The sequence below is a fragment of the Carlito syrichta genome, unplaced genomic scaffold, assembly GCF_000164805.1.
Source record: "Carlito syrichta isolate Samal-C Ts95f unplaced genomic scaffold, Tarsius_syrichta-2.0.1 Scaffold314152, whole genome shotgun sequence".
NCBI lineage: Eukaryota > Metazoa > Chordata > Mammalia > Primates > Tarsiidae > Carlito > Carlito syrichta.
The window spans coordinates 225,937-248,185 of NW_007258248.1; the positions used below are offsets into that span (position 1 = coordinate 225,937).

Consider the following 22,249-nt stretch of genomic DNA (forward strand, 5'->3'; position numbering starts at 1 on the left):
CCGCGCCTTTGGGAGGCTGAGATGAGTGAATTGCCTGAGCCTGCGGGTTCAAGACCCGCCTGGGCAGCGAGACCTCATCTCTACAATAAATCAAAAAGTCAGCCGGGTGTGGTAGCGCATGACTGTAATTCTGGCTACTTGGAAGGCTGAGGCGGAAGGATCGCCGGAGCCCAGCAGGTCGAGGCTGCGGTGGCCGGGAGCGACCACTGCACTCCAGTCTGGGTGACAGAGTGAGACTCCAACTCAAAAAAAAAAAAAAAAAAAAAATGTAACCATCAAAAGATGTATGCAGCTCTCCAGGCTGCTAGGGTTATGATTGCCATGGATGGCAGGCTTGGTAGGCCAGAGTCACAGAGGTGAGAGTATTAACAAATAAAATTAGGAATTATAAAAGGTAGATTTATTAAAGAGAAGATATGCAGTGAAGGCCATAATGGACAAAAGCAGCAGAGAGAGTTTTCTGACTGCCAAAAGGCAGGGGCTAAATAGAGGTATTGATAAGACTATATCGGGGGTCCAGTGTGGGCCAGAGCCCTGTCTTTGGGAGAGGTCTGGGAAAAGAAATCTCCAGAGGACTGTGTAGTGGCTGATTCATGCAAGTGTTTCCTTTCTTTAAGATAGGGTTAATTAACAGTAGTAGTTAACAATAGTTAACTGCTTCTTGTACCATGTAACTAACAGTCAATGGTCAACTGCTTTTTGTTTACTGGGAGGCAACAGTAAATATCTTTTAGCTGGCTAATTGGCTTTTACAGCACCTGGCTGTTATCAGTAAGTTTCTTTGTAGAGTTTTATCTTGAGGTCTCATTCCTTAATATAATTTATCAAATTGTTGCTGGACTAGTTGAGCTGCATATTTCTCCACAATGATGACTGCATTGCTTCTTTCCAGTATACAAATGGCATTTACAAATAACATTGCTGCTGCAATGTGAATTGTTCAAGCATAGCTTTCATTAGAAACATTTGAAAATTTAAGCATTCTACTGATTGGTATACCATCACTGCATCAGAATTTCTTTTATCATTCCAACAACTATAGGGTATTTTTATTAGTTTTGTATCTTATCAAAATTGAATTTTAATGAAATAACTGACGTACCAATGATAACAAAAGGACAAATATTTGGCCACAGACATCAGTTCATTCTAAAAAACAATATTCACTTCCTCTTATTGAAAATTTTCTAAAAGCATCTCACTGGTTAACCATAAATTTAAAAATTTACAGTAAAAACAGGAACAAACAAAAGAACTAATTCAACTGAAAAAAACGAATTAAAGTGTACACTAATTTACTGGCAGAAGCATGGGTACATCATACGATAATTAGACTTTATTTAAAATCAGTTTTAAATAAAGTAAATAAGAAAAAGATGTAATTTCAAAGCCTGACTCTCTCCTCTTGCAGAGCAAAACACCTGTTTTGACCGATTGTTCCTACATACAAACCCACATGAATATATACTCCTGTCTGCAACCACCTGCCAGGACATGTCCCCGCATCTGAGGGAGTCAAGAACCCTGTGGTCTGGGCAGCTCTGGCACCTCACAGTTCCCCTGGTTCCCAGACCACCCCTGTAGGCCCCCATTTGCTGTAGAAAATTCATGCTGCTTGGGGGCTCTGAGCAGCTGGGAGGGAAGAGGACAGGCAGGAGGCGGTACCAGGCGCCAGGAGGAGTTGGAGGAGTTGGAGGGTTGGAGGAGTCTAGGAAGAGTTGCAGGTGTTGGGCCACTGCCAACTCCGCCCCTGCAACCCTGGTGACCCAGTCCTCTTCTCCTACCACCAATGCAAAGGGTGAGGACTGACCTGTGGGCATGGGAGGGTAGTGCAGGCATTGTGTGTTTTGGGATCTCCCCAACCTCCCAACATGTACAATAGGAATCATGCCAGCATCTTCTTCCTAGAGAACCATCAGGTGTGTATGAGACAAATCTTATAAAACATTAATTGTAATGTTTACTTTTCTCCTAATGTCCATTAACTTAAATGTTATTGAATAAAATTAATGATACTAACATACTGATAAGTCAATATGTCTTATATGATAAGGCAAGAAGAGAGTAAAGAAAACAAACATCACACATACATGACAACATAAGGAGAAAATACTTTTCACAATTATCCTTTCTGTGGTACCAGTATAGATACAGGACACACACAGAGTTGGAAGAACTACAAAAAAGAGGTGGGAGGCAGCATGGAATACAACTCAAAACAAGGCCTGGGTCCAGCAATATGATCTTGAGAATGTCACTTCCTTTCTGGGCCTCATTTTCCATTCTGCCCTAGTAATAGAGTTAGATTAAATGACATTCAGATATTGTCATCCTCTGACTTTACACCTTCTCACCCTTCCTGTTATATGTAGAAACAGACCTTGTGTCTCATCTTGGTATATGAGATGGGCAGCCTCCTCCAAGGCTCACAGCACTAAGTGGTCATTCCTGACAGAAGAACACACACAAAAAAAACCAGAGATCACTTCTATTTTAGTCAGTTTAGGCTGATATAGCAAAAACCCACTGACTGGGATCTTCAGGTTGTATCCTCAGATGATGAGGGGGAGGGAGAGAGCGCCCTGAGTTTCCATTCATAAGGTCATTAATCTATTCATGAGGGCTAGAACACAGCAAGAATGGTGGCATGTTACACCCTACTTTGAATTAGGAAGATTTCCTTCCTTCCTTCTTTCCTTCCTTCCTTCCTTCCTTCCTTCCTTCCTTCCTTCCTTCCTTCCTTCCATCTTTCCTTCCTTTCTTTGTCAGGATATCGCCCAGCTTGATCGTTGCTCACCACAGCATAAACTCCTGTGCTCAAGTGATTCTTCAACCTTAGCCTCCCTAGTATCTGTGACTACAGCTGTGTGCCACCACAGTGAGCTAAATTTTTTGATTTTTTTTTTTAAAGAGAAGAGTTCTCACTATGTTGCCCCAGCTGGCTTCACAAACTGTTGGGCTCAAGCAATCCTCCTTCCATCCCATTATAGGTATGAACCACTGTACTCTTAATTTATTCTTCTCTCCCCCCACTCCCCACCCCCTCCATCTCATTCTTTCATATTTTATTAATCTCCAGTGTTTTGTGAATCTCTATATTTGGAGGTGCCAAAAAATGTATACACATTTTTTTCTTTGAGTCAGAGTCTCACTCTGTTGCCCAGGCTGGAGTACAGTGGCATACTCATGGCAACTGTAGCCTCAACCTGCTGGGCTCAGATGATCCTTCTGCCTCAGCCTTCCAAGTAGCTGAAACCACAGGCATCCACCACCTTGCCAGGCTAATTTTTTGATTTATTGTAGAGATGAGATCTCACCAAGTTACCCAGGCTAGTCTCTAACCTGTGAACTCAGGCAATCCTCTTACCTCCGCTTCCCAAAGTATTGGGATTACAGGCATGAGCCACCATGACTGGCTCTATACACATTTTAAGAGAGGTTATCTATGTATATCTTTTAGCTCACCATAATCAGAAGTGAATGGACACTGATGATAACCACTTTGAGCACATATTTAATTGCAGAAGTTAAATGTGACTTGTATTCATCTTATGTTATCAATATATACTGAGTATTACAATTTTAATACAGTTTTTTCTTTTCTTAAAATGCATATACATCTTTTGGCACTCTCTGTATATAAGTCCCTGTGACAAAGGACAAAAAGGTGCCCAGGCCCACTTGTAATGTTTTACCAACTATCTGGGCTTTTAGTCCAACCTAGCTGACACATAAAATTCACCATCAAAAATTCACCCCTTGTCATCTGAAAACATGTATCTCCTTCAAACATATTAATCCTTAAATAAAGTCAATGACACAGTCATAATTCTGTTTATTATCATACATCTATCCTACCTACATGGAAAACTCACTGATTTCTTTTTTGGATGAGGAGGCAAAATCCTTAAGTAATGTCTGCTCTTCTCCTGATATCCAGTAACTTAAATATTATTATATAAAATTAGCAATACTAACATGCTGATATAGGTCACTGTATCATATGATACGGGAGAAGGCAAAGAAAACAAAGGTCACACACACATAGATACATAGCATGACAATATAAGGAGAGAATACTCTTGACATTTGTCCTTTCTGTAATTTGTAATGTGGTTGAATCTGGGGTTGTAACAGCCTTTTTCTACTAACCATTCTGGTGTTTTGTTTTGTTTTACTTTTGAGACAGAGTCTCACTCTGTCCCCAGGCTGGAGTGCAGTGCATTGGCCTATCATAGCTCACTGCAGCCTTGAACTCCTGGGCTCAGGTGATCCTCCAACCTCAACCTCCCAAGTAACTGGAAATACAAGCATGTGCCACCACATCCAACTAAGTTTTTGTGTTTTTTAGAGATGGCGGTTTCGCAATGTTGCCCAGGCTGGTCTTAAACTCATGAGCTCAAGTGATCCTCCAGCCTCGAACTCTCAAAGTGCTGGGCTTATAGGCTGAGCCACCAAACCCAACCTTCATTTCACTTATTAAATGTAATTTATATATTTCTATTTTTTTAGGGTTGGTATCTGGATATTTATTATGCTTCATTATTGATCATGTCACCTTGACATTTTGTATATGTTGTAATCTGTCATTGAGATTTCAGCATTAAAAAGGCCACCTGTCACAATATTCATAAAGTAACTTTGTCCTGGGAAAAACTGATACCAACTAACCAGACTAGAAATTCCAAGAGCCTTTCAAACCTATTCTTAGGAGGTATCTTCTCTGAAATTGTATTAGTGTTGTTATTATAGATCTTTGCTCGTGTCTCTTTTTCTTTTTTTTGAGGGGTGGGTTGGAATCTTACTCCATTTCCTAGGCTGGAGTGAAGTGGAACACTCACAGCCACCCCATCGTTGATATGCTGGACTCTGGCGATCCTTCTGCCTCATCCTTCCAAGTAGCCGGTACTTACAGGTGTGAGTTACCACGCCCAGCTAATTTTTTATTTATTGTAGAGATGAGGTCTCACCACGTTGCAGGGGCTGGTCTTGAACCCATGAGATCAGGCAATCCATTTGCCTTGGCCTCTCAAAGTGCTGGGATTACAGGCTGAGCCACCGAGCCTGGCCTTGTGTTTCTTTTTAACAGCCTGTAATCACTTGCTGCACCTGTTTTCTGTCTATGGTTCTACTGTCTCTCTGCTGCTTTAACAGTCTTGATCTCGACAGACCCAACCTGACATTCACAGTATACCACCATTCCTCTCAATACTCTGTGTTATGGGGACAGATCAGTCTTTGGAAAGGCCATTAAAATCCAGAAGCATGGACACATCTGCCAGTTTTTGCTTTCTTTTGAGTGAAAAGCCAGGAGTTGAGAGTGAGAAGCCAGGAATTGAGAGTTTACTCCTAGATGCACCATGCTTCACCATGGGGTGAAGGAAGGGTCCTGGTGGGTTACTGTAACAAACTTTCCTTCTCTTTCTATGTACCTCTTGGCATTGTGCTCAACTAGGAGCCTGCAAATTCTTAACTAGTATGTAGAGTTCTCACAAGGGCATTTTGGTCAGCATATTTTTGTTAAGTTTATACATCGTTGAAAGAAATAGGGCCTGGGGTTTTAAATTATGCTATCTTGCTCATGTGCTTCTTATAATTGTATACATTTGAGTTATAAACTATATTCATCTAATATTCCTAATTGGCATAATTTGTTATATTCTTTTCTTTCAGCATGGCCATCTCATTTTACCAAAGACCTTTTGCCAGAGAAGGGCATCAAAGATTTATTCCAAAAAGTGATAATGAGAAGATATGGAAACTGTGAACTTAAGAATGTAAACAATGACAGACTGAGAAAGTGTAGGTGAGTGTAAGGGAAAGAAAGGATGCCACAATGGACTTAGCCAGTGTTTCTCAACTACCCATATCCAAAGTTTTCAATCTAATGAAGATACAAAGTTTTGTAGTAAATTGGTGAATCTAAATAAATATGAGAGAAGCTATATTGGAGAGGAACCTTCCAAATGTAAAGAATATGGCAAATCCTTTTACATGTCCTCAGTTCTAACTCAACTTCAGAGAATTCATACCCGGGAGAATCTCGACAAATATAGAGAATGTGGCAAAGTCTTTAATCAGTGCTCAAAGTTAACTGAACATAAGAAAATTCATCTTGAGGAGAAACTCTGCCAGTGTGACCAATGTGGCAAAGCTTTTAAATACAGATCAAACTTTTCTCAACATAAGAGAAATCATATCAGAGTGAGACTTCACAACTGTGAAGAGTGTGGTAAGGAGTTTAAGTGCTCAGATCTTACTAAACACAAGCAAATTCATACTGGAGAGAAACCCTATAAATGTGCAGAGTGTGGCAAAGCCTTTAAATTTTTTTCATACCTTACTATAAACACAAGCTAATTCATACTGGAGAGAAACCTTAAAAATGTGAAGAATGTGGCAAAGCTTTTAACCATTCCTCAAACCTTTCTGAACATAAAAGAATTCATTCTGGAGAGAAATTCTACAAATGTAAAGAATGTGGCAAAGCTTTTAACTCATGCTCAACACTTATTAAACATAAGTGAATTCATATTGGAGAGAAACCCTGCGAATGTGAAGAATGTGACAATGTCTTAAAATTTTTTTCAGCCGGGCTCAGTGGCTCAGCCTGTAATCCCGTGCCTTTGGGAGGCTGAGGTGAGTGGATTGCCTGAGCCCACAGGTTCGAGACCCGCCTGGGCAACTTGGCGAGACCTCATCTCTACAATAAATAAAAAAATAAGCCGTGTGGTAGCGCACGCCTGTAGTTCCAGCTACTTGGAAGGCTGAGGCGGAAGGATCGCCGGAACCCAGCAGGTCGAGGCTGCAGTGGCTGGGAGCGGCCACTGCATTCCAGTCTGGGCAACAGAGTGAGACTCCAACTCAAAAAAAAAAATTTTTTTCATACCTTACTGAACATGAGCAAATTCATACTGGAGAAAAACCCTACAAGTGTGAAAAATGTATTAAAGCTTTTAAACAGTTATCACACCTTACTAATTAATCTCTTTTTCTTTTTAATTTTTTATTTTTAAAGATGTGGGGTACAAGCCGAGCTCGGTGGCTCAGCCTGTAATCCCGCGCCTTTGGGAGGCTGAGGTGAGTGGATTGCCTGAGCCCGCGGGTTCGAGATCTGCCTGGGCAGCAAGACCTCATCTCTACAATAAATCAAAAAATCAGCCAGGCGTGGTAGCGTGCACCTGTAGTTCCAGCTACTTGGAAGGCTGAGGCAAAGGATCGCCGGAGCCCAGCAGGTCGAGGCTGCGGTGGCTGGGAGTGGCCACTGCACTCCAGTCTGGGCGACAGAGTGAGACTCCAACTCAAAAAAAAAAAAAGATGTGGGGTACAATTCAGGAATATGTATACAAATGTTCATTATGCAGGTACCCTTGTTGATGAGGTATGCAGCTCTATTCATAATAGCAAAAACATGGAACCAACCAAGCTGCCCACTGAAGCTAGACTGGATTAAAAAAAAAAAATGTGGTACATATCCACAGTGGAATATTATGCAGTCATAAAGAAGGACAAACATATGAACTTTGCGGTAACTTGGATGGATTTAGAGTCTATCATACTCAGTGATATATTACAGAAACAAAGAACAGAGTACCATATATTCTCACTCATAAGAGGACCTTGAACAATTATCAATACTTTAAGAAAGTATTTCCACTACTACCAATCCCACATCACCTGCCCCTGGCAGTTTCCCTCTACTGCCAATCCTCCTTTTTTAAAAAATAATTTTTTTTTTAATTTTAAATATGTGGGATACAATTCAGGGTTAGGTATACAGGGTTAGGTTGATTATGCAGGTACCCTTTTTGATGAGGTGTGCCCCTCCTTCCCCTAGCAGTTTCCCTCAACTGCCACTTCCACCTGCCCTCCCCTGACAGTTTCCCACTACTGCCAATCCCTTTCTTTCATGAGGTCCCACTTGTCTATCTTATTTCTTATGGTATAGGCACATTTTTTTTGACCTCTCAACTTTTTATTGGCTTCCCCAAAGGGCACCCTGCTTCCCCGAAGGGCACCCTGCTCCTGCCGCCTCAACGCCTCATAACTTTGGTGTCATTGGTCTCAGACACCAATTTGCTGTCCACTATCCTGCAGCTGGTGGTCTTTTGGATGGTCTGAATGGAGCTGCTACTGTCTGGGCCATCACTGAGACTGAAGTCCTCTCCGTCTTCTAGCAGGCGGTGGTAGGTGGTGATCACAGCTTCCAACTTGACCTTGGTATTCAGTAGAGACTCATACTTCTGGGCCTGGCACTGGCCCTCTGTCTGGGTCTGTGCCAGTTCAGACTCCAGGTGCAGCAGAGTGCCACTGAACTGCTCCATCTGCATGGCGTTGTGGGCCTCCACCTCTCTCAGGCTGTTCTCCAAGCTGGCCTTCAGGTTTCTCATGGAGTCCAGTTCAATCTCCAAGGACTGCATTGTACGTTTCAGCTCTGTGAGTGTCACCTCAGCAGCTCCAGTCTCAGCAGACTGCGTGGTGACCACTGTGGTGTTCTTCTCAATCTGCTGGAACCAGTACTTGTCCAGTTCCTCTCGGTTCTTCTGAGCCAGCTCATCATAGTGGGCCCAGATGTTTGCCATGATCTTGCTGAGGTCCTGAGACTTGGGTGCATCTACCTCCAAGGTCAACCCAGAGCTGGCAATCTGGGCCTGTATTTCTTTTACTTCCTCCTCATGGTTCTTCTTCATGAAGAGCAGCTCCTCCTTGAGAGCCTTAACCTCTGTCTCCAGCTGCAGCCGGGTGACATTGGTGTCCTCAATGACCTTGCGGAGCCCATGGATGTTGCTCTCCATGGACTGGCACATGGCCAGCTCTGTCTCATACTTGACTCTAAAGTCATTTGCAGCAAGACAGGCATTGTCAATCTGCAGAATGATGCAGGCATTGTCCACAGAAGTTGCGATGGTCTTGAAGTAATGTCCCCAGTCTCTGACCTGGGGTCCCTTCTTCTCCAGGTGTTCTCGGATTTTGCTCCCCAGCCTCCGGTTCTTGATCTCCAGACTCCTTACCCTCTCCAGATAGGAGGTCAGGCGGTCATTCAGCTCTTGCATGGTCTCCTTCTTGCTCTGGATGCCCCTAGACTCCTGGCCATCCCCGTGGCCAGGCCCCCAGATTCCCAGCCGCCCTGGAAACTGGCGGAGCAGGACACAGAGATCCAGGAGCCCGAGCCACCAGCGCCTGCATAGACGCTGGCCGCGCTGCTGGTGGGCCAGAGGCTGGGTGGCTGGATGGAGCCCAGCGACCGGTAATTGGTGGAGTAGGAGGTGGAGAGAGTGGTGAAGCTCGTAGGGCAGCGGAGGAGAGCCAGACGGTAGAACTCATGTTCCGGTATAGGCGCTTAAGGTTCTGATCAGGATTTGGTTGCCGGTTCCAATTTCCATAAGTGTGTCTCCTGTGTTTTCTAAGAGTCTTATAGTTTGAGGTTTTACATTTAGGTCTTTGATCCATTTAGAGTTGATTGTTGTGTATGGGGATAGGTAGGGGTATTGTTTTAATCTTCTGCAAGTGGTCAGTTTTTCCAGCACCATCTACTGAATAGGTTCTCCTCTCCCCAGTGGTTGTTGTTGGAGTCTTTGTCAAAGATGAGTTGGTTGACAAATTGAGACTTTGCTTCTGGAAACTATCCTGTTCCATTGGTCTATATGCCTGTTTTTGTACTAATACCAGACTGTTTTGATTACTGTAGCCTTATGCAAAGTCTGGAAGTGTGATACCTCCTGCTTTGTTTCTTTTGCTAAGGATTGTTTTGGCTATTTGTGGTTGTTTATGTTTCCATATGAATTTCTGTATTGTCATTTCCAAGTCTGAGAAGAATGATGTTGGTAATTTAATGGGCAATGTGTTGAATCTGTAGATTGCCTTTGGTAGGATGGACATTTTAACAATGTTTCTTCGTATCCATGAGCATGGAATATTTTTCTGTTTGTGTCTTCTTGGATTTCTTTGAGCAGCATTTTGTAGTTCTCATTGTAAAGGTCTCACTTCTCTGGTTAGGAAGAGGGTGAGGTATTTCTTTCTTTCTTTTTTTTGTGTCTATTGTGAATGGGATTGAGCTTTTTATTTGGGTCTCTGCCTGCTGTGTACCGTGAGACTTTGCCAAAGTCTTTTATCAGTGCAAGCAGGTTTTTGACAGATTCTCTTGGATTTTCAAGGTATAGGATCATATCATCAGCAAAGAGGGATAACTTGACTTCCTCTTCCAATCTGAATACCCCTGATTTCCTTCTCTTGTCTAATTTTCCTAGCTAGGACTTCCAACACAATGTTGAATAAAAGAGGTGAGAGTGGGCAGCCTTGTCTTGTTCCAGTTTTCAGGGGAAATGTTTCCAGTTTCTGTCCATTGAGCAATATGTTAGCTGTGGGTTTATCATAGATGGCACTTACTATTTTGAGGTATATTCCTTCTATACCTAGGTGTTGAAGGGTTTTTATCTAGAATGGATGCTGGATTTTATCAAAAGTTTTTTCTGCATCTAATGATGTAATCATGTGGTTCTTGTTTTTACATCTGTTGATGTATTTAATTACATTTATGGTCTTGCAAATGTTTAACCAGTCCTGCATCCTCGGGATGAAGCCTACTTGGTCATGGTGGATGATTTTTGAGATGTGATTTTGGATACAATTTGCTAGAATCTTGTTGAGGATTTTTACATCTATGTTCATAAGGGATATTGGCCTGTAGATCTCTTTCTGTGTTGGATCTTTACCCAGTTTGGGTATTAATGTGATTTTAACTTCATAAAATGATTTGGGGAAAATTCTATCTTTCTCACTTGCCTGGAATACTTTCAATAGAATTGGTATCAGCTCCTCCCTGTAAGTTTTGTAGAATTCTGCTGGAAAGCCATCTTGTCCAGGGCTTTTTTTGGTAGGTAGTTTTCATGTGACAGAGTCAATTTCCTGGGTTCTTATTGGTCTGTTCAGTGCCACAATGTATTCTTGTGTCAACCTGTGGAGGTTGTGTGATGTCAGAAAGTTCTCCATTTCATTTAGGTTATTGAGTTTGTTCCCATATAAGTGTACATAGTAACCTCTGATAAACTTTTGTATTTCTTCAGGGTCAGTTGTGATTCAATCTTTTGTATTTCTGATTGTGTTTATTTGTCTTTTTTTTCCTCTCTTTTCTTGGTCATTTGCTGGAGGCCAGCTCTGGGGGGTTCACGGGGACCTGAGAAGGAGGTGTGATGAGGCGAGGGAATGAGGAATCATGACCAGAGTTTCTTCAGGTGCTCTGCCAATCAAACATACCAGGTTGCGTTTATTTATAGTAAATTATAAATTAATCATTTTTTGTGGTTATACAATCACAAGATGATTTCATTATTTTATCACAGATACTGTATGTTCTCATGTCTTACAAGATTTATTATAAAGTTAATGATTAATACAACTTGCCCATAAACCCAAAACTGGTTTTTGTGGTTATTACTACCACCACCTGCTGGACTATTAACCTTATAAACTTAACATCCTATTTCATGAAAATATATAATTTTCTATAAGGAAAATAAAAAGTAAAAAAAGGACAATCAGCTATTAAAGCAATAATATGTGGATTCACACAAAGCATACTTCATCTATTCTAAATATTTCTAACTTATTTTTATAATTGAACAATAGCAAAAAATCATTATTACTAATTACATCAAGTTTAGCTAATTATATCTATTCTCACAATCTCCTATTGTATAATAGTTACATTTAATTTTTCTTATACCATTGATTTACTTTGTAGCAGATTTTTATTTTCTATGCTTTTAGAATTAAACACCATGGTGGACTACTACATTTAATTCTTAACCAGAGAGACAGAGAGTTCCATTTAACACATCTGCCATCTACCCAAGCCCACCTAACCATATCTTCATCATAAGCTCTGGTGTAAGGTAAAGGAGGATCTAGCCACAATAAATTTTGCATGCTACTTCTACCCCTAGGGGCCCACCAAACTCTATTATTAATATTATATCCCACATGTTGCCCTGCTCTAATAGTAGGTAAAGGCTTAAGAGCTTTATTTTTGGGGGTTCCGGTTTTATGACTAATCTGATGTTTAACTACACCTATGTTATCTGTAACAGTTTTTACCTCAGTTTCTGTTAATTCCTTATGCCACAGTTTTAATAGGGAATCTCTAAGTGTTTCATTTGCCATACAGTTAAAGGTACATTTTGTTGCAGTGGATGTTACAGTGATTGGTTCTATTGACGATTGGGTCGTCATGACCTCTCCTGTTCTTATTTGTATTTCCTGAGGCTTAACCGATGTTGAAACATTGACTGCTTTATTACTGGCATTGTAGACACTGTACCCTCCAATTCTGGTTACATTATTCTTTTCCAAGGGAGACTGAAACCTATTATTCCTGTAAGGCAGGAGTATAACAATATAATGGGAATAACTAGGCGACCATGAGTCACAGGGCAGCTATGCAGAACTTTCCTCAAGACTTTCTGTGGGGCCTTGCCATGCACATGGATCCCCTCTGGGGCTTTGCCTTCCAGGGGGGTGTCTTCATTTGGTTTCCATGCTGAGCCCCAGATTGTCATGGCCTCCGCCAGTCATTCTAGCTAGGGATCCATCAATCTTGTTCTTTCAAAACCAGGTTTTTGTTTTGTTGATGCTTTCTATGATATTTTTGTCTTCTATGTTCCGTATTTGGGCTCTTATTTTGATGATTTCGATTCTTCTGCTAAAGTTGGGGTTTTGGTGGTCTTCCCTTTCCAGCTCCCTTAGGTGATTTGTTAAGCTCTCAGCTTGTGATCTTTCCATTTTCTTGATGTGTGCTCGTAGAGATATAAATTCCCCTCTTAGAACTGTTTTCATGGCAACCCAGAAGTTTTGGTAACATGTTTCTTCATTTTCATTTGTTTCCAGGAATCTTTTAATTTCTGCTTTGATTTCAGTGTTGACCCAGTAGTTGTTCTGCATCATACTCTTTAGTGTCCATGTCTTTGTGGGCTTTGGAGAAAATTTGTTGGTGTTGATATTTATTTTTATTCCACTGTGGTCTGAGAAGGTGCCTGGTAATATTTCAACCTTATGGAATTTATACTTGATTTATGGCCAAGAATGTGATCGATCTTGGAGAACATTTCATATGGTGATGAGAAGAATGTATATTCTTGATTGTTGGGTGGTATAATCTGTAGGTATCTATTAAGTCCATTTGGTTGAGTGTCAAATTTTGGTTCTGGATCTCCTTGTTGATTTCTTGCCTTGATTATCTATCTAGGGCTGTTAGTAGAGTATTCAAGTCCTCTGCTATAATAGAGTTAGAGTCAATATCTTTTTTTAGTTTACTTAGTAGTTGCTTTATAAATGCCAGAGCTCCTATGTTGGGTGCATATATGTTAAGGATGAATATTTCTTGTTGATGGATTGAACCTCTTATCATTATGTAGTGTCCTTTTGTATCTTTTTAAATTTTTGATAGCTTAAAGATTGTTTTGTCTGATATTAAGATCATGACTCCTGTCTTCTTTTGTGATTCATTTGCCTAGCAACTCATTTTTCCATCCTTTAACTTTGAGTCTGTGTGCATCCCTTGTGGTGAGATGAGTTTCCTGGATGCAGCAAATAATTGGGTCATGGTTTCTTATCCAGTTTGCCAATCTGTGTCTTTTCAGTGGTGCATTTAGTCCATTCACATTTGGGCTGATTATTGAAATGTGATTGTTTATCCCTGTCATTAGGTTCTTAAAAAGTTTTTTCTTTGCGTGTTTTCTTTTGTCTTTGGGGTTGATGAATGTGTGTGTTTTCAAGTTTCTCTTTGCTCTGTATTCTCTGTTGATTCTGTGGTCTTCTGTTCTCTTGGGAAGTGTGTGGCCATTCTTTTTTCCTCTGTGCTTAAAACTTTTTAAGTGTCTTTTGTAGAGCTGGTCTGGAAGCTGCATAATCTCTTAGGGATTAGATGTCTGGGAAGGAGTTTAGTTCTCCATCACTGATGAAACTGAGCTTTGCTGGGTAGGAAATTCTTGGTTGAAATTGTTTATCTTTAAACTTTGAATATTGGACTCCAGTCCCTTCTTGCTTGTAGTGTTTCTGCTGATAGGTCTGCTGCTATTCTGATTTATTTTCCCTGGTAGGTAGTCTGACCTTTCTCTCTTGTTGCCTTTAGAATTTTTTTCTTTTGTGCCTACTTTGTGTAGGTGAATTACCCTGTTTCTAGGGGTTGGTCTTCTCATTTCATGTCTTGTAGGAGTTCTCTGTATCTCTTGTGCCTGGATGGTTACATCTCTGGTGAGATGGGGATAGTTTTTTCGGATTACCTCCTAGAATACTTGCTCCAAGTTGTTTTCCATGTCCCTTTTTGCTTCTGGGATACCAATCCAGTGTAAGTTTGACCACTTGATATAATTGCACATCTCTGTAGGCTTTGTTCTTTCTTCCTGAATCTTCTTTCTATGTTTTTTACAGATTGGGTTAATTCCATATTCTGGTCTTTGAGTTCTGAGATTCTTTCTTTGGCTAAATTAAATCTGCTTTCCATGCTTTCATCTTGTTATTCATTTCCTGGATGAAATTTTGTGTTGCCAAAAACTCTGTTACAAGTTCTTTCAGTGTGGCATCATGTCTTTCTTGAGTCTTATCCACTCCTTCCATTCCCTAATTCCTGTCGTATTCTGGGGCCAGTCATTGGTAACTTCCATTGTTTGGGCTCCAATGTCTGAGTTTTCTCTTTGTTACACTTGAAATTACCTGTGGTCTTTCTTTGATTTTTCCTCATTTATGACAGATCTCTTTTCTCTTTAATTCTGTTATTCAGTGTCAGTGGGAGAGGCTTTTCCCTCTGAAGTTTGCTCAGCCCTCTAATCTTCCCTGATCAGGGCTCTGGATTTGTTCTATGCTGAAATAGGACTGTGGGTGGGAAGCATTGCTGTCTCTTGTAGTTTTGAAAGTCAAATAGGTAGGGGATAGGCCACTAAGATTCAGAAACAACTTGCAAATTACAGTGTTTACTGATTGTGGTATGTGTTCAATAAGACCCACTCCCTACCACCACTCTATGTGATGATGAATGGGTACGTGTGTGTACGTCCTGAATTTGAGATACAGTGACAGCAACGAGGAGCACAGAGAAAAATAGAATAAAATAAGATGGAAAAGAGTTTTTAAAAAAATGTTTTAAAAAGAATGAAAGAAAAGAAAAAAACAGAACAATGAAAGTAGAAACTAACACAAAAAAATTGAACATACACACACACACACACATAGACACACACCCCCAAAGCAAACTGGTATAACAACAAAATGAAACAAAACAAACATCAAAAAATCAAGAAAACTACACACACACACACACACACACACACACACACGCCTAGCACAAAGTGAATGGAGAAGAAAAACATAAATACCAGGAAAAAAAGGAATCCTGATTGAACCCTCACACATATTGATGCACACCTTAAACTAAAAATAAAAATAAGCAGAAGAACAAAAGAGCAAAAACAAACCAACAACAACCAAATTGAAAGATAAGCACTCAATCATTCACACACACACAAACACAAAACAACAAACAAAAGAAACAGAAAAAGAAAAGAAAAAAGGGAGATGTACATCAAACCTTCACATACACATTCATGCACAAAGGAAAAATATTTTTTAAATAGATGAACTAATAAACAAACAAAAAATTTTAAAAAAAAATTTTTTTTTAACCTGCCCTCTGTGGCAGGCTCTGTAACTCTTCCTCTTAGTCTGGTCTCTCCTGCAGAGCTTCCACCTCTTTCACTCTCTTCCCAGTGTCTGGAGTAGGGTAGGAGGAGGGGCAGTGGAGGTGGGTGGGCTGCTGTCCTCCCCTCCCACTCTTATATGGTCAGGGAGATCTCCTCCAGTGGGGAGATGCGGGATTGTCTCTTCCCCAGGTATGTACTCACAGGGAGTTCCCCAGTCAGGCCTCTCCTGGAATGGAGTTCTCCTATTGTGACCAAAGTCCAGGCTCCACCTGGGTTTGTCCCTCTCAGTCATGGCCCAGCTGTGTGGGTCTGATGTTCAGAGGATTGCTGGGGAGGAAGGTATTTGAGTCATCCCTGGACTCACCACTGATCTCTTGGAGTTTTTCTTCATCTTTTTCCAGCCACACCCTTTGTCTGGTGACTAGATCAGGGTAGGGGGTGGGGTGCCTGGGACTTAGCACTCATCAGGTCCCTCTGAAGTTTGTGCTTTCAGAATATTCCCTCTGGGTCACAGACAACCCCTGTGACCTCTGGGTCACAAGCAACTAGATTCAACAGTCACAGAAATCAGGTCTGTTGCTCTGTGGTGAGCAAGTCGGAGCACTTTCCTGCCCTACCTTCAAGACGGTGGTGAAGTACCTCTCTCGTCCTCTTGGAACTCTGCCTCTGGACTCCCTCTGCAGGGCCTGACCAGGTGCTGAAGTGGTGAGGCAAAACCTGGAGCCAGGAGTCTCTCCTGCTGCAGTGATGAGGCAGAGCCTGGGGCAGTAGTCTCTCCTCACCACTTCTTCACAGAAAAACTTTTGTCCATTAAAAAAAAAGTTGTTCAGCTCATGCAACCTGGAAAGAGTCAGGGACCAAACAGAGAAGCTGCAGCACCAGCTGTTACAACAGAGCCCTGGTCACTTGCTCACAAGCCCTTACTTAGTCTCTCCCAACATTTCCTTCTCAGGAAGTGTTATGTTGGGGGAAAAAATGGCACTTGGCTTTTGCATCCCAGGAATTGCTAGGGTCTATGCAGCTGCAGCACCAGCTGCTGCACCAGGACCTGGCCGCTAGTTCCCTAGACCTCACTCAATCAGCCACTCACACACCCACCCACTCACTCACCTGCACGTACTCAAAGTTTTCCATTTGCTCATTCACACTGGGACTTGCATTATGGGGGGCCAGCCCCCAAAAAGAGATTTAGAGGGTCCCTGGAAGGTGGGGCAGCATCGGCGAATATTCTGGAGAAATAAGGAGAAAGAAAGAAACTGGACTCTGTCTAGTGCAGAAGCCGATTATGTAATAGGGACAGATATTGAAAGAAAGATGGGCATCCCCCACCCACCAGGTGTTTCCTTAGGCATGAGGAAGGACAATCCCAATCAGATCACAAGACTTTCACGTGAACACAAAGCCAGGTAGGTGGGGAACGTCCCCATCCACAAGGCATTTTCCCAAGCATGAGGAAGGACAATCCCAAAATTATCTCACTGTTCCTTATGCTTGGTTTATATTCCTCAAAAGCAATATAACTGACTAAAATCCTAATACCTTTCTTATCTGTGCTAATTTTACCTGTACTATAAACAACTCTTAATTATAGTTTAAACCAATTCCTAAAGAATGTAGCCTAGCCCAAAGATCAAGCTGGGCCACTTCCAGGAACAATTGATTATGATCTCTTAACAAAATGGCTATTCTAAAATCCTATGTATCTATCTTAATTTCTGCCCAGCCCAAAGTGGACTCTGGGCCCTTAGGAATGTGGCCCAGCCCAAAGTTTGATAATCATCTATACCATCTAAAGCTGGAAACAGCTCTCTAAGTGTATATACTAATTCTACAAATATATTTTTAAATCTTATAAAGAAGCTTGTATCATGTATAAGGCTCTCAAATGTGATCTGAGTTTGAACTGTGTTAAGTTTAAAGCTGAAACCGCAGTCTGTGAGAAACGGGAACAATGGATCCCTAGAGTCAGCCATGCCTGTCATATTCTCAGAACTTCATGCTTAGATCATCAAAATCCCTGCCAGTGGGTAATGCTAAACAACAAAGAAAGGAGGAGGGAATGGACCTTCAGCTCCTGAACCAAACCTGGTGGTCTCAGGGTCCACAGTCCACCTGGATCCCTAGTGCTCAGGCGGGCCTCCACGGCCGGCTCCCAACATCGCATAGTCCAACTGGCTCGGCCACCATCTTCCAGACCTTTCCATTAATTAATCTTAAGCAAATCCTTAGGTTGTTGCAAAAGTAGTTGTGATTTTGTACCATGATTTTTAAATCATAACTATACTTAAACATATCTTTATTAATCAAAATAGAAACCATTACCATCAACACATTTTTGCTAACAAGAAATAAGTTTATTCCTGTAACATAACAATCTGTGCTTCAGATTGGAAAGCATTTTCTGCATCTTGCTGGTTGTGGAAGTGTTTTCCCTACAAAAAGTTGTCGAGATGCTTGAAGACATGGTAATTGGTTGGCAAGAGGTCAGGTGAATATGGTGGATGAGGCAAAATTACATAGCCCAATTAATTCAGCTTTTGAAGGATTAGTTATGTGACATGTGGTCAGGTGTGGTCACGGAGAAGAATTGGACCCTTTCTGTTGACCAATGCCAGCTGCAGGCATTGCAGTTTTTGGTGCATCTCATCAATTTGCTGAGCATACTTCTCAGATGTAATGGATTCAGAAAACTGTAATGGATCAGGCCAGCAGCAGACCACCAAACAATGACCATGACCTTTTTTTGGTGCAAGTTTGACTTTAGGAAGTGTTTTAGAGCATCTTTTTGGTCCATCCACTGAGCTGGTTGTTGCCAGTTATTGTATACGATTCACTTTGTCACACATCACAATTCAATTGAGATATGGTCAGTTGTTATTTTGTAGAATAAGAGAAGATGACACTTCAAAACTATTTTTTTAAATTTCCAGTCAACTCATGAAGTATTCACTTATCAAATTTTTTCACCTTTCCAATTTGCTTCAAATGTGGAATGACTTCAAATGTGGAATGACTTTCCAATTTGCTTCAAATGTAGAATGCTTGATGTTGAGTTCTTCGGCAACTTCTTGTATAGTTGTAAGAGGATTCTCTTCGATGATTGTTCTCAATTGGTTGTTGAACAGCAAGTAACAAGTCATTAGCCAAAAAACATAAAGGGAGAAATGTGCATTAAAATGATGTATAACATGATCACATTTATTTGAGAATTATTCCAATTTCAAACAGAAAATATCAACAATGCAAACACCAAAGTTACTTTTGCACAAACCTAATCATACTGGAGAGAAACTCTATAAATGTGAAAAATGTGGCAAATTCTTTAACCAGTACTCACACCTTTATAGACCAAAAAAAAAAAAAATCATACCACAGAAAAACTTCCATCATAAAGAACATGGAAAAGCATTTAACCAATGGTCACTCCTTAGTGTACATGAAAAAAAATTATACCTAAGAATTGTATACATGTTTTAAAAAAGTGTGACAAAGCATTTAATACTTGTTTGCATATTACTCAGCATCAGTGAGTACATATTGAATAAATATGTAGCAAATACAATTACCATTGAAGGGCCTATCACAAAATATAACTCAGACTACACAAGAGCAAAAGAAATTAGAAATAAAAAGAGGATACAATAACTTATATCACAGATCTTATTACACAGCAAACTTTATTCTGCAGGGATATCCTCCAACACTTGCTCAAACTTGCTCAACTTCAGAGAATTTATATTGGTGATAAACACTACAAATGTAATGCATGATGAAAAATGTGTTCGGATATACCTTCAGAAAACAGCAGTTTATACAAAAAGATACTGTTACTGTGTAGGTGCAATAATTTTAAAATATATTTTTATCAAATAACAAGTCAAAATAAGTAGAATTTGTGGGAATAAAAGCATTAAGACACTAACACTTTCAGACTTTACTCTAAATCAGGCTGTTAAGTATAAAGAGTAATCCAAAGTTAAAATGGCTAAATAATTTATATGTATGTAAGTTTCCCAGGAACAGGAGTTTAATTTTTTGGAAAGTTAACAAAGTATACTTTTTTGAAGGAAACCAGAGCATAGCTGGCAAGGTCTTTATGTTCTTGTCTTGTGTTCCAGGAACCAAGCCTATATTCCCTCATCTTGGAGCAAATGTGATGTGGGGAGCAGACAAGCACTGAGTACCCCAGGCTTGTAGGCAACGGTCTTGCCTGGAAACTCTACATTCTAACCAAAGGCAGGTGAGGGATGCAGCCTGCTGCATAAAATGTAGTGGGCCTTGAGTACCCCAAGCTTGTAGGCAAGGTCTCGCTTGGACACTCTGCATGCTAGCTAGAAGCAGTCTGTGAGGAATGCAGCCTGCTACGTGAAACAGTGTCTTGGATGCCCACACATCCGGGTACACATAGTACAGATAAAGTCTTAGCTACAATAAAACCCTAGGTACAAAATGATAATATGCAGAACAGCTTGCCTTCTAGTAGCAACATAATTTCGCTGTGGTTCCTTCATCTCCCCTAACCTTGATTTGTTACTTTATAATAAAGCAAAGCACCATGACGTCAATCACACCTGGCCCAGATGCCTGGCCCAGATGCTGATGCTGCTTGTTTTTACAATAGTCTTAGCCGGGTTCGGTGGCTCAGCCTGTAATCCCGCACCTTGGGAGGCTGAGGTGAGTGGATTGCCTGAGCCCGTGGGTTTGAGACCCGCCTGGGCAACTTGGCGAGACCTCATCTCTACAATAAATCAAAAAATTAGCCGGGTGTGGTAGCGTGCACCTGTAGTTCCAGCTACTTGGAAGGCTGAGGCAGAAGGATCACTGGAGCCCAGCAGGTCGAGGCTGCGGTAGCTGGGAGCGGCCACTGCACTCCAATCTGGGCGACAGAGTGAGACTCCAACTCAAAACAAACAAAAAACAAAACAAAAACAAAAAGCAACAACAACAACAAAATACAATAGTCCCTTGTACAGTTGTGCCCTATATTGCCCTATATAAGAGGCATGTTATATAATAAATGGGCTCTCACCTATTGAGGAGAGAGACCTCCCAATCCCACTATCTCTTGTCTTTGTTTCTCATTCCCTCCCCCTACCTCAGGCCCTGCTCCATGAAGACTGGACCTCTGCACTTTTTTGCATTGAATAGATTTTAGATTTTTAAAAAAGCAAATATTAATGTGATTTGACTCTCAAATTATTTCTTTTGTTTACATGAAAGGATGTGGTCACTTGTTGCTGCATCAGAGCTTTAAGTTTCTTCTAAATTAGGTGGGCATTATGTTTATCTTTTCCTTGGAAGGTTTAGGACTTTGAAACGAAGGATGCATCAAGAAATTCTAAGTGGAGAGGCTCTCTGTGATTGACAATAGCAGCATTAAAAGTGATGCATAAGATAGGTGATCAAGCCGGGCTTGGTGGCTCAGACTGTAATCCCGCGCCTTTGGGAGGCTGAGGTGAGTGAATTGCCTGTGCCTGCGGGTTCAAGACCCGCCTGGGCAGCGAGACCTCATCTCTACAATAAATCAAAAATATCAGTCGGGCGTGGTAGCACATGCCTGTAATTCCGGCTACTTGGAAAGCTGAGGCGGAAAGATCGCCGGAGCCCATCAGGTCGAGGCTGCGGTGGCCGGGAGCGGCCACTGCACTCCAGTCTGGGCGACAGAGTGAGACTCCAACTCAAAAAAAAAAAAGATAGGTGATCAGAGTCATATTCTGCATTATAACAAGACAGAAATGTTTAAATTTTTTTTTTTTTTTTTTTTTTGACAAATCTGATTTTATTCAGATAGCAGTCTGATCACATATAGTCCAAAAACACTCAGATAACAAGTCAAATATCATCAGATGTTAAAGACTGGTCTTCAAACATTATAGCCAATGATGCCACGCTTGCCTATGATCTCTCCGACATAAAACCACATCCACACCTCAGTGGCCACCAAACCATTCAGCACAGCTTCCTTAACTGTGAGCTGTTTGAAGCTACCAGTTTGAGCACTATTGATTATTTTTTTCAGGCTCTGAATAGCTCTAGGGATCTCAGCAGGGGTTGGAGGAACCAGTTCAACCTTGGCGTAGGACCAAAATGTGGCTTAAAGATCAATTGTTTTACCAGCTTCACATTAAGGGTAATAAAATACAGTATTTTGAAATGTTTCTTAGGCTATGTATGAATTTAATTTGTTTTAATAAAACAAAATTTTAGTGTATTTGAACTGTTGTGCATTGAATAGTGTTATCTTGACACCAACATTAACCTCTCCCACCTCCTCAAGGTTGTAAACAACATGTTAATATTGGTTAGCATGGTGGAATGACATCATCCAGTCATCCCATTTTCCAATATCTTTAAATGTCAAATAATTTGGAGAAGATAGTTTTTGTATGTTATGTCTTTATTATTCTTCTTTGTGTAACTACAGGGTGATTATGATGGTTATAATGAAGATTATATAGGAGAGTAATACAGAGCTATACATTTCTGAGTTTTGGATGGATATTTACAAATTTTGTCCTAGATTTTTTCTAAATATGCACTCTCTGGCCTGCAACTAGATT

The 22,249-nt window shown here is 40.9% G+C and overlaps 1 pseudogene; it reads right to left on the reverse strand.

Moving 5' to 3' along the window:
- Positions 1–8,033: 8,033 nt before the first annotated feature.
- LOC103273744 overlaps positions 8,034–22,249 on the reverse strand; it is a 16,601-nt pseudogene continuing 2,385 nt past the window's right edge.